General features: G+C 37.1%; 1 protein-coding gene and 1 pseudogene across 17 annotated transcripts in view; one reads left to right on the top strand and one right to left on the bottom strand.

The window, feature by feature from the left end:
- Positions 1-12,036, bottom strand: part of AP4S1 (adaptor related protein complex 4 subunit sigma 1) — an 82,993-nt gene that overhangs the window by 69,016 nt on the left and 1,941 nt on the right. For 3 of the 17 annotated variants that reach the window (XM_033409935.2, XM_033409930.2, XM_049706808.1), the window contains exon 2: positions 11,364-11,567. The exons of 8 other annotated variants lie outside the window; for them this stretch is intronic. The gene's annotated coding sequence lies outside the window, so the exon portion shown is untranslated. Of the gene's footprint in view, positions 1-5,664; positions 5,851-11,363; positions 11,568-12,036 lie in introns of all 17 variants that reach the window. 6 more of the 17 variants (XM_049706805.1, XM_049706807.1, XM_033409929.2 and 3 more) reach the window with 4 other exon arrangements.
- On the top strand, positions 7,326-7,541 carry LOC117197574 (small nuclear ribonucleoprotein G-like; annotated as a pseudogene).

Below are 12,036 nucleotides of genomic sequence, written 5' to 3'. Positions count from 1 at the left end.
CAAGGATCTCATTTAGATTCGATGGAGAAATTAAAACCTTTACAGATAAGCAAAAGTTAAAAGTATTCAGCACCACCAAACCAGCTTTACAACACATGCTAAAGGAACTTCTCTAGGCAGGAAACACAAGAGAAGGAAAAGACCTACAAAAACAAACCCCCAAAAATTAAGAAAATGGTAATAGGAACATACATATCGATAATTACCTTAAATGTAAATGGATTAAATGCTCCAACCAAAAGACACAGACTGGCTGAATAGATACAAAAACAAGACCCATCTATATGCTGTCTACAAGAGACCCACTTCAGACCAAGGGACACATACAGACTGAAAATGAGGGGATGGAAAAAGATATTCCATGCAGATGGAAATCAAAAGAAAGCTGGAGTAGCAATTCTCATATCAGACAAAATAGACTTTAAAATAAAGACTATTTATTACAAGAGAAAAAGAAGGACACTACATAAGGATCAAGGGAGAAATTCAAGAAGAAGATATAACAATCATAAATATTTATGCACCCAACACAGGAGCACCTCAGTATATAAGGCAAATGCTAAGAGCCATGAAAGGGGAAATTGACAGTAATACAATAATACTAGGGGACTTTAACACCCCACTTTCACCAGTGGACAGATCATCCAAAATGAAAATAAATAAGGAAACAAAAACTTTAAATGACACATTAAACAAGATGGACTTAATTGATATTTACAGGACATTCCATCCAAAAACAGAATACACTTTCTTCTCACGTGCTCATGGAACATTCTTCAGGATAGACCGTATCTTAGGTCACAAATCAAGCCTTGGTAAATTTAAGAAAATTGAAATTGTATCAAGTATCTCTTCTAACCATAACACTATGGGACTAGATATCAATTACAGGAAAAGAACTAAAAAATACAAACACATAAAGGCTAAGCAATATGCTACTTAATAACCAAGAGATCACTGAAGAAATCAAAGAGGAAATCAAAAAATACCTAGAAACAAATGACAATGAAAAGATGACAACCCAAAACCAATGGGATGCAGCAAAAGCAGTTCTAAGAGGGAAGTTTATAGCAATACAATCCTACCTCAAGAAACAAGAAAAACCTCAAATAAACAACCTAAACTTACACCTAAAGCAATTAGAGAAAGGAGAACAAAAAAACCCCAAAGTTAGCAGGAGGAAAGAAATAATAAAAATCAGATCAGAAATCAATGAAAAAGAAATGAAGGAAACAATAGCAAAGATCTATAAAATTAAAAGCTGGTTCTTTGAGAAGATAAACAAAATTGATAAACCATCAGCCAGACTCATCAAGAAAAAAAGGGAGAAGACTCAAGTCAATAGAATTATAAATGAAAAAGGAGAAGTAACAACTGACATTGCAGAAATACAAAGGATCATGAGCGATTACTACAAGCAACTCTATGCCAATAAAATGGACAACCCGGAAGAAATGAACAAATTCTTAGAAAAGCACAACCTTCCAAGACGGAACCAGGAAGAAACAAAATATAAACAAGACCAATCACAAGCACTGAAATTGAAACTGTGATTAAAAATCTTCCAACAGGGGCTTCCCTGGTGGCGCAGTGGTTGAGAGTCCACCTGCCGATGCAGGGGATACAGGTTCATGCCCCAATCTGGGAAGATCCCACATGCCATGGAGCTGCTGGGCCCATTAGCCATGGCTGCTGAGTCTGTGCGTCCGGAGCCTGTGCTCTGCAACGGGAGAGGCCACAACAGTGAGAGGCCCGCGTACCACAAAAAAAAAAAAAAAAAAAAAAAAAGAACTTCCAACAAACAAAAGCCCAGGACCAGGAGGCTTCACAGGCGAATTCTATCACACATTTACAGAAGAGCTAACACCTATCCTTTTCAAAGTCTTCCAAAATATAGCAGAGGAGGAACACTCCCTAACTCATTCTATGAAGCCACAATCACTCTGATACCAAGACCAGGCAAAGATGTCACAAAAAAGAAAACTGCAGGCCAATATCTCTGATGAACATAGATGCAAAAATCCTCAACAAAATACTAGCAAACAGAATCCAACAACACATTAAAAGGATCATACACCATGATCAAGTGGGGTTTATCCCAGGAATGCAAGGATTCTTCAGTATATGCAAATCAATCAATGTGATACAGCATATTAACAAATTGAAGGATAAAAACCATATGATAGTCTCAATAGATGCAGAAAAAGCTTTTGACAAAATCAACATCCATTTATGATAAAAACTCTCCAGAAAGTAGGCATAGAGGGAACCTGCCTCAACATAATAAAGGCCATATATGACAAACCCACAGCCAACATCATTCTCAATGGTGAAAAACTGAAACCATTTCCACTAAGATCAGGAACAAGACAAGGTTGCCCACTCTCACCACTATTATTCAACATAGATTTGGAAGTTTTAGCCACAGCAGTCAGAGAAGAAAAAGAAATAAAAGGAATACAAATCGGAAAAGAAGAAGTAAAACTGTCACTGTTTGCAGATGACATGATACTATACATAGAGAATCCTAAAGATGCTACCAGAAAACACCTAGAGCTAATCAATGAATTTGGTAGAGTAGCAGCAGGATACAAAATTAACGCACAGAAATCTCTTGCATTCCTATACACTAATGATGAAAAATCTGAAAAAGAAATTAAGGAAACACTGCCATTTACCACTGAAACAAAAACAATAAAATATCTAGGAATAAACCTACCTAAGGAGACAAAGACCTGTATGCAGAAAACTGTAAGACACTGATGAAAGAAATTAAAGATGATAGAAACAGATGGAGTGATATACCATGTTCTTGGATTGGAAGAACAAACATTGTGAAAATGACTATACTACCCAAAGCAATCTACAGATTCTGTGCAATCCCTATCAAACGCCAATGGCATTTTTCACAGAACTAGAACAAAAAATTTCACAATTTGTATGGAAACACAAAAGACCCCAAATAGCCAAAGCAATCTTGAGAAAGAAAAACAGAGCTGGAGGAATCAGGCTCCCAGACTTCAAACTATACTAAAAGCTACAGTAATCAAGACAGTATGGTACTGGCATAAAATCAGAAATATAGATCAATGGAACAGGATAGAAGGCCCAGAGATAAACCCACACACACATGGTCACTTTATCTTTGATAAAGGAGGCAAGCGTATACAATGGAGAAAAGACAATAAGTGGTGCTGGGAAAACTGGACAGCTACATGTAAAAGAATGAAATTAGAACATTCCCTAACACCATACACAAAAGTAAACTCAAAATGGATTGAAGACCTAAATGTAAGGCCAGACACCATAAAACTCTTAGAGAAAACCATAGGCAGAATACTCTATGACATAAATCACAGCAAGATCCTTTTTGACCCACCTCCTAGAGAAATGGAAATAAAATAATCAAATGGGACCTAACGAAACTTAAAAGCTTTTGCACAGCATAGGAAACCATAAACAAGATGAAAAGACAACCCTCAGAATGGGAGAAAATATTTGCAAAGGAAGCAACTGACAAAGGATTAATCTCCAAAATATACAAGCAGCTCATGCAGCTCAATATCAAAAAAACAAACAACCCAATCCAAAAATGGGCAGAAGACCTAAATAGACATTTCTCCAAAGAACATATACAGATTGCCAGCAAACACATGAAAGGATGCTCAACGTCACTAATTATTAGAGAAATGCATATCAAAACTACAATGAGGTATCACCTCACACCAGTCAGAATGGTCATCATCAAAAAATCTACAAACGATAAATGCTGGAGAGGGTGTGGAGAAAAGGGAACCTTCTTGCCCTGTTGGTGGGAATGTAAATTGATACAGCCACTATGGAGAACAGTGTGGAGGTTCCTTAGAAAACTAAAAATAGAACTACCAGATGACCCAGCAATCCCACTACTGGGCATATACCCTGAGAAAACCATAATTCAAAAAGAGTCATGTACCACAATGTTCATTGCAGCACTATTTACAATAGCCAGGACATGGAAGCAACCTAAGTGTCCACTGACAGATAAAGAATATGTAGCACATATATACAATGGAATAGTACTCAGCCATAAAAAGAAACAAAGCAGTTATTTGTAGTGAGGTGGATGGACCTAGAGCCTGTCATACAGACTGAAGTAAGTCAGAAAGAGAAAAACAAATACAATATGCTAACACATATATATGGAATCTAAAAAAAAAAAATGGTTCTGATGAACCTAGGGGCAGGACAGGAATAAAGACACAGACGTAGAGAATGGACTTGAGGAGATGGGGAGGGGGAAGGGGAAGCTGGGACGAAGTGAGAGAGTAGCACTGACATATATACACTACCAAATATAAAACAGATAGCTAGTGGGAAGCAGCTGCATAGCACATGGAAATCAGCTTGATGCTTTGCAACCACGTAGAGGCGTGGGATAAGGAAGGTGGGAGGGAGATGCAAGATGGAGGGGATATGGGGATATGCGTTATGCATATAGCTGATTCACTTTGTTATACAGCAGAAACTAACACAAGACTGTAAAGCAATTATAATTATACTCCAATAAAGATGTTAAAAAAAAAGGAAAGAATACTGTAAAACTACAGTTATATATTGAAATTATTATTTAAGATCTTCCTAATTAAATGAAGTGTGTCTTGAGTTAAAATGAAGCAGTATTAAAAGCTACATTAACATTTTTCAGTCCTGAAGAGATCACTTAGAAAATTATGGCTCCATTTTACAGATCATTGCTTTAAAAGAAACAGTGAAACACAAAAATTACTGTATTAAACCTTAATTTGAGGAGCAGTTTACTCAACCAACAGGATCTATCTTTTTTGTTAGTTACATGGCCACAACTGACTCTAATTCAAATGAGTAATTAACGCTCCTGATATTTGATGGTGGTCATGAAAGAATCCGCTGCTGTAACCTGAGAGGCATTATTCAGCCTTTGTGATAAGATGTCCTAATAACCCAACAAAACAACTCTTGAAGAGAGATAATAACAATAGAAAACACACAGTGCTTACCAAACAGCCAGGCGCTGCTGCTGTTTCGAACGCTTTACCTACACTCATTCAATCCCCATAATAGCTTTATGAGTTAGAGACTGTTTTTATCTCCACTTCACAGATATGAAAACTTAGTCACTTGCCAAAGGTCACCAAGTAAAAAGGCAGAGGAAGGACTCAATCATGTTAGCCAGGCTCCAGTGTCTGTGCTCTCACCCACTGCTCTTTACCTCCAGGTTTGCCTCAAGACTCCAGTAATTCAGTGACGGCTGTAATATGACCATGGACGTACAATTTCACTCTCCATTCACTAGAGTAAATCTAGGTCTACCCAGTTTGTACCCTCTATTCAGAAGCTTTCACTGGCTAATGGCTATATGTGCATATTTTGGCAGGTTTAATCTTGACCACAGAGTGTATCACAAAAGGTGTAATTCTAACAGACTATTTGCTTTCAGTTGATCTCAACAGGGAGCCTAAAGCCCAAGAAGTGGCTTAATCAGATAATGTGAAACTTTAGGACAGAAAAGCTCATACTACTGCATTTATTACAGTGTGTTTAACATTTGTAATCAGACCTAAACTTCCAAAATTCTTATGTCTGACTCGCTCTCTTAGTGAGTTCAGCTAATCTCCCTTTCTACTTCCAATAGATAAAACATACCCAGCAAATGCTGTCCAAGGCAAGTTTTCAGACACGTATCTGAATTTAGCATCATTCTTGTTCCGATCAGGTGTCAGGGTAAACACAGAGCCTTTCAGGTGGACTGCTTGGCTGCCCTTTGCCCAGGAGCACTTTTTGCTTTACTGAATTTCACAGTAAAGTACAGCAACATGTTACAGCTCCTGGCTGAAAATGTAAATAGGAGAGTAAAGTTGTCAGACAAGAGCCTGCCCAACTGTTCCCAGAGGATATTATTCATACTTAAATTTACACTCACTTATATCTCACATCTCTGAATAGCAAAAATGTCACAATTATTTTAGCAGTGATCAAATAAGTTATTTCAATAGCAGGGCTCTAATAAATAAATTTAGGTTAACTAGCAGGCAATTTAAACCTTAAAACGCCAAGAGTGCAGAGAAGCAAGGGAGTGGTGTTAGTAGCAGAGCAGTTTTGGAAGTTCCCGGGATTCCCTTACAAAAAACAGTGAGAGCCACGAGGATGGAAAAAAAGAAAAAACTATACAGTAACATCTTTACCAAAAACCAAGGGAAAAACATCCCCTGGAACTCCAGAACACTAACTACCCTTAGCAACTAGAAAGGGGGAACCACACCTGTGCCAGCAGAAGTGGAGGTTTGAAAATGTGGTCCTGTAAGGGTCAAAAGAGCCAAGGAACCCCGAAATCACCAAGTCATCATCCAAAGGAAGGGCGCCCCACCCCCACCCCGCTCCTTGACATGGGAACCTCAGGAGGGAATCTAAGTACCACACTGAGAACTGGGAGATCTGGCAGGATCTCTTTTGCCAATGAGTGCAAGGAAAGGTCCCAATCAGGACCCCGAAGGCTCGGCAACATCCAGTGGAAGCTCTTTAATAGAAAGACAGACTCCGCGCTGAGCAGAAACTGTTGAGAGTAGAGCACGATATATGTGTTAAAAGACAGCTAGCTAGCTAGCTAAGGCTGACAATAGCTAGATCAGGCTGATCAAGTTTAGTACATTACAGTACTAAAACTGAGACAACTAGACGTTATGTGCTGCCTGGTGTGATGCAATAGAAAGTACATTGCATCCCCAATGTAGGAATATTTTTACCAAAAAAAATTAAAACCTGAATCAAACCTAGCCTCTAGATCTAACTCCTAGTTTACAGACAATACAGAGGAGAAAGGAATATGCTAAATAATACAATAAAAATGCAACCAGCCAAATGTGGGAAATTCTGCAGGATAAATAACCTCATCTCTTCAACAAATAAATGGCATGACGATGTGGGGGTGAGGGGGGAGACAAATAAAAAAAGACCTAAAGATACAGCAAATAAAGGAAATATATAGATTTTGTTTGGATCCTGATTTGAAATCACCAACTCTTAAAAAAAAATTTTTTTTAGATAATTGGGGAAAATTGACAATGGACTAGGGATTATACTGTATAATGGAATTACCACTAATTTTATTGGTGTGATAATGGTATTGTGGTATGTTGAAAATAAAAAGGTCCTAATCTGTTAGATACCTAGAGATGTATATACCAATGAAATAATATGATGTCTGGGATTTACTTTAAATTATTCTGAGAGCCGGCCATGGAAGTGTGAGGAAGGCCACGAATTCCATTTCAAGGTATCTTTGAGTTTGTTGAGTAGACGCCATAAGCAAGGCTCACCCTCCTGAGTTGAAACATGTATGGACAAGAAGTTATCACTGAAATCAAATGGTGGTGGACATGTCCAAGGAATCTTTGGGGATTTGACTCCTTTATGAATCTTTCAATAGATGAATGTGCAGAGACAGCAATTGGTGGGTGACAGAACAATACTGGAATGGCAGTATAAGGGAAAATAGTATCATCATGTTAGAAGCCTTGGAATGAGTATAAACAAAGGTTGTGTTCATCAAAGATATCAATTGCTTCCTCATGTCCCATCTCCAAAGGGCCTGTTTTACTATCATATAAAAAATTGAGCAGTGTACATTTTCATATTAAACTTTCTTGTTAAACTTTTTTAATAGTCAAAAAAAATTCCTCACACAGAAAAAATGGGGAATAGATGAAATAAGAATGGCAAAATCTTGATAACTGTTGAAAATGGCAATTCATTAGACTTTTTTTTCCTACTTTTGAATGACTGAAATCCAAAATAAAAAGTTAAATAAAAATGTCTACAAGAGGGAAGACATATGGGAACATATGTTTATGTATGACTGATTCACTTTGTTATAAAGCAGAAACTAACACACCATTGTAAAGCAATTATACCCCAATAAAGATGTTAAAAAAAAAAAAATGTCTAGGGACTTCCCTGGTGGTCCACTGGTTAAGACTTGGAGCTTCTACTGCAGGGGGCATGGGTTCAATCCCTGGTCGGGGAACTGAGATACCACATGCTGTGCGGCCAAAAATAAAAAGTCTTATGCACAACATGATTTACAACATCCGATTACTATATTGAAAGCTATAATACAAAAGGAGCAATAGGAGTTATTTAAAAATGCTCTAAATAATTCTTTAATCTTTTTTTGTAGGGTAATTGTCAGGTACTTTAGGTTGGTCTATTAATAGACAAAACTAAAGGTTACCGTCTTTAAAAATGTTATCATAGAAAAATAAGGTTTTGTGAATTTTTGCCAAATTTAAAACACTTTCCAAAGGAAACTGTCTTTAGCAGAGATTTCCCAGGCAAGATGTCCATGTCTGGTACCATTCTTCTGAACATTCTCCCCTGCTGCTCCAACAGGAGACAAACCACATTTCCAAGATTGTTAAATTATTACCTAGGAAACTTTTGGCAATTTCCCATTCAGTCACATTTTCCAGTCATTTGGTTCTCATGTTTATAGAGCTGGTTGTTCACTTTTACCCAATGTTCAGGAGGGACTTGGCTCCAGGCAATCCTTTTTTCTTTTTTCCCTTTCAATTTTGACATCTCTATGAGTTAGCTATTATACAGTATTATCACAGCCTATTGCTTTCTGAATCATATTACCCAGGAGACAATTCAGGAATGAACTTGGACTAGAATTTTATATAGCATGCACAGTTTCCTGAAGGTCTTGGTGCCTATGTTTCTGTAATCTGTGAAGGTCCTATTCCTTTTCTTTTCCACACAATATACTATTTGAATAGTTCAGGTATCCTGCATGTATTTCTATACTTTTCTTAGCCACAAGCAACTGCTTTAATGAAAAGTAGATACCTGATCTTATTATGCTGGTTAAACCACAGTGCAGGTCAAAGCTGCCTCCTTTTCTGTTCCATCTCCATTATACACTTTGCTCGTTTGGTTTTTGAACACATGCCAACTCTTCTCAAAGATATTTCTCTGGGCTCTAATATTCATTTGTTTTCTATATTTATAAATGTAAACACTATGTAGTTTCCCCAAGTGACTGAATCACCCTGAAACTACCTAAAAAATGATTTCAAAAGTGCAAATGATTTGGGAGCCAGAGGTAGTAATATTAAACCCATTGACAGGACAGAAGGAGGCAGAATTGTAAAGGGAGACTTTATTTCTTGTTTCCAAATAAACATGTATACTCACTGATGTAAGAGTAGGAATACTTCCTATTCTACTAAGGGCTGCGGAAGTTACCCAGAACTCTTATCTCAGCTTTCTCTCTTCATAGAGAAAGAATACTTGTCACAATCTTTTCAGATGATGGAAAAAGATGACTAGATCAGTGATTATGAACCAGTCTGAGCTCTTTGTTAGTAGGATGACTGTACAATGGAATTACCATTAATTTTATAGGTGTGATAATGGTATAGTGGTATGTTAAAGGAAAAATCTGTTAAAGATGCCTAGAGAAGTATGTACCAATGAAATAATATGATGTCTGGGAAGGAATTCACATAGTTCTCAAAGTCAGGGTCAAAACACTTTGTACATCAGGTATTGCAGTAACTGGGAAGAAGGCATCTGAGTGTTAACCACTCTGATGTATTTAAAAGACTAGAATTCCTTAACATACTTTTGTTGATATAATATATGCACATGAAATGTGACAAGTCTCTTTTTGGTCAGGTAGAATAAAAACACAGGTGTCTAAGATTAGCTAATGGGAAAAAAAAACCTTAAATTTCTAAACTGATTAAAGATATAAATAGGCAGGCATCGAAACTGAGAGAATCAATGGGAGTGGAGGAGAAATGAACAAGATTGATGAAAGGACAGAACAAACAAGAAGTTTCAAAGGTTGATGCTGAAAAGAGGAAATGACTCAGTCACAGTTTAGGAAGGGAATTCCAGTTAGGTGAGTTGTATGTGAGCCTGGGAAAGCTCATTACCTACAGAGAACAAGATTCTAGGAGCTCACTGCAGACTGTCCTTGGAGTCATGTACACAAAGCACGACATCAATACTGTAAAAAATAATCTCCCAATAGAGGAGAAAATTTTGGTGTCTTTTACTATTAGTGCTCATGACAGTTCTGGTCATTGAACCTCAAGAGATAATTGGTACAATGGTAGCAAAAACTGGTAAAAAAAAAAGACTGAGGTGAAGGAAAAATATTCATATTAGTCTAGTATGAATTTAAGTTATTCATCAAACATTTATTGGGGATTTCACTGTCCCAGGCACTGGGGGTACAGTTTTCAACAAGAGGGGCATAGGTCCTGCCCCTCTAGGAGGCTACAATCCTGCAGATAAATGACTATGATCTGGGAAGAATATGGTTTAGGATTGCACTGTTGACATTTATAAAACCATGGACAAAGTGAATCCAGACATGTTCAACTGGAATTCTTCAAATAGGGAGTGTAAGAGACAGATCTGGATAAGACTTTGAGGAAGTAAGGGTGCTTGGTGCTAAGTAATTTGCCTAAAACTAGACTGGAAAGTCTGTGAAGGCAGAGATTATATCTGTTTGATTCACAGTGGTTCACCAGCGACTAACAGAGCATCTGAAAAATAGTAGCCAATCCAGAAATTTAAAAAAAAAAGTAAATAAGTGAAGCAAATATTTGCAGTACCTGTTATGTGACTGTCTTGCTTTCATAGTGTTTAGTATGAGTGTCACCGAGGAGTACATATATAGACAATTTAAATACAATGTAATAAGTATTAGGAGTTAAGCATGGGATACTATTAGGATACTATACTAAATAATTCACAGATCTGGAAAGCTTCTTGGAGGAAGAAATACTTGAGATGAGTTTTGAAGGAAGAAGGGAAGCAAAGCCAGTTGGATACAGCATGTATTAAATTCTTGTGGAATGAAACAGCATTACACATTTGAGGAACCCAAAATGGTGCTGCAGATTAGCTGGAGAGAATGGGATACCATGATGGTGTGATGGTAAATTAGGCAATAAGGACTTTTATATACTATGCTAAAATTTGGGCTTTATTGTAAGTCTGGTGATCATTAATATATTTTAAGCAGGGAATGATAGGATCAGATCTGACTTTTGAAGACCACTCAGGCATCAGTGGTAGTGGAAGGCGGGGGAACAGTAAAGGTGGGAAGGTTTAAATTAAGACATGTATGACGATATGGAATAGATATAAAAGATATTACTGAGAAAGGGATTGGATGAGGGGACCAAGTGAAGGAAAGGTACTAGAATGACTGCCAGGCCTCAGGTTTGAATGTGGTGCCACTTAATATGATAGGTAATAGAAGAGCAGAGTTTGGGTTTTTTTGAAGGTGAGTGGGGAGGAAAAAGGATTATAAATCCAGTCTTTACTTGAACTTGACGTACCAGCAGGAAATATTAGTGGGTATGCTCCTCTTCTTTTGATGCCAACGTAAGGGAGATCAGTCACACCCTCTCACAAATTTTTCTTGATGTATATGGGTCTTGAGGCAGTACAGAATTTTTGAACTTTTTACGTGCTCTGAGGCCCCTCGCAAATGAACAAGATTGAATGAGCTGGTTGTATGTTGGTTGCTATGAAATGGAGAAATAGTTCTTAATAATTCTGCGACCTCAGACATCATTTCATATGTAAATAAAACATGGCAGCATGGGTAACAAGTCCAATCCGCTCTCCGTTAAACTATAATAACAGTAAAGCAGACATGATAAAATAAGATGTACTACTTTATCTCTTGGAAATTACACCGAGTGGTCGTGTATATTCCATAGTGAAAATTTTATTGGTAGTAGAGAAGCGAAAAATTTGAATGCAATAAATGTTATATGCGATTTTCCTGCATAGCTGTAATTAATGAATCTTTTTTCCTTATTGTTGTTAAATATCATTTTTGTCCTATTTTTTGACCAAATGGTTATTAGCTACATTAACTTTTAGAAACTTACTAGTTCATTAAGGATGTTTCCGTGCAACCTAAGCACATAAACACACACACTACGGTACTTAAAAGATTAACCTTGTCTTTTATGTGTATATTACATT

Source organism: Orcinus orca, chromosome 2 (assembly GCF_937001465.1).
Source record: "Orcinus orca chromosome 2, mOrcOrc1.1, whole genome shotgun sequence".
Lineage (NCBI taxonomy): Eukaryota > Metazoa > Chordata > Mammalia > Artiodactyla > Delphinidae > Orcinus > Orcinus orca.
This window is presented reverse-complemented; position numbering and strand designations above follow the sequence as displayed.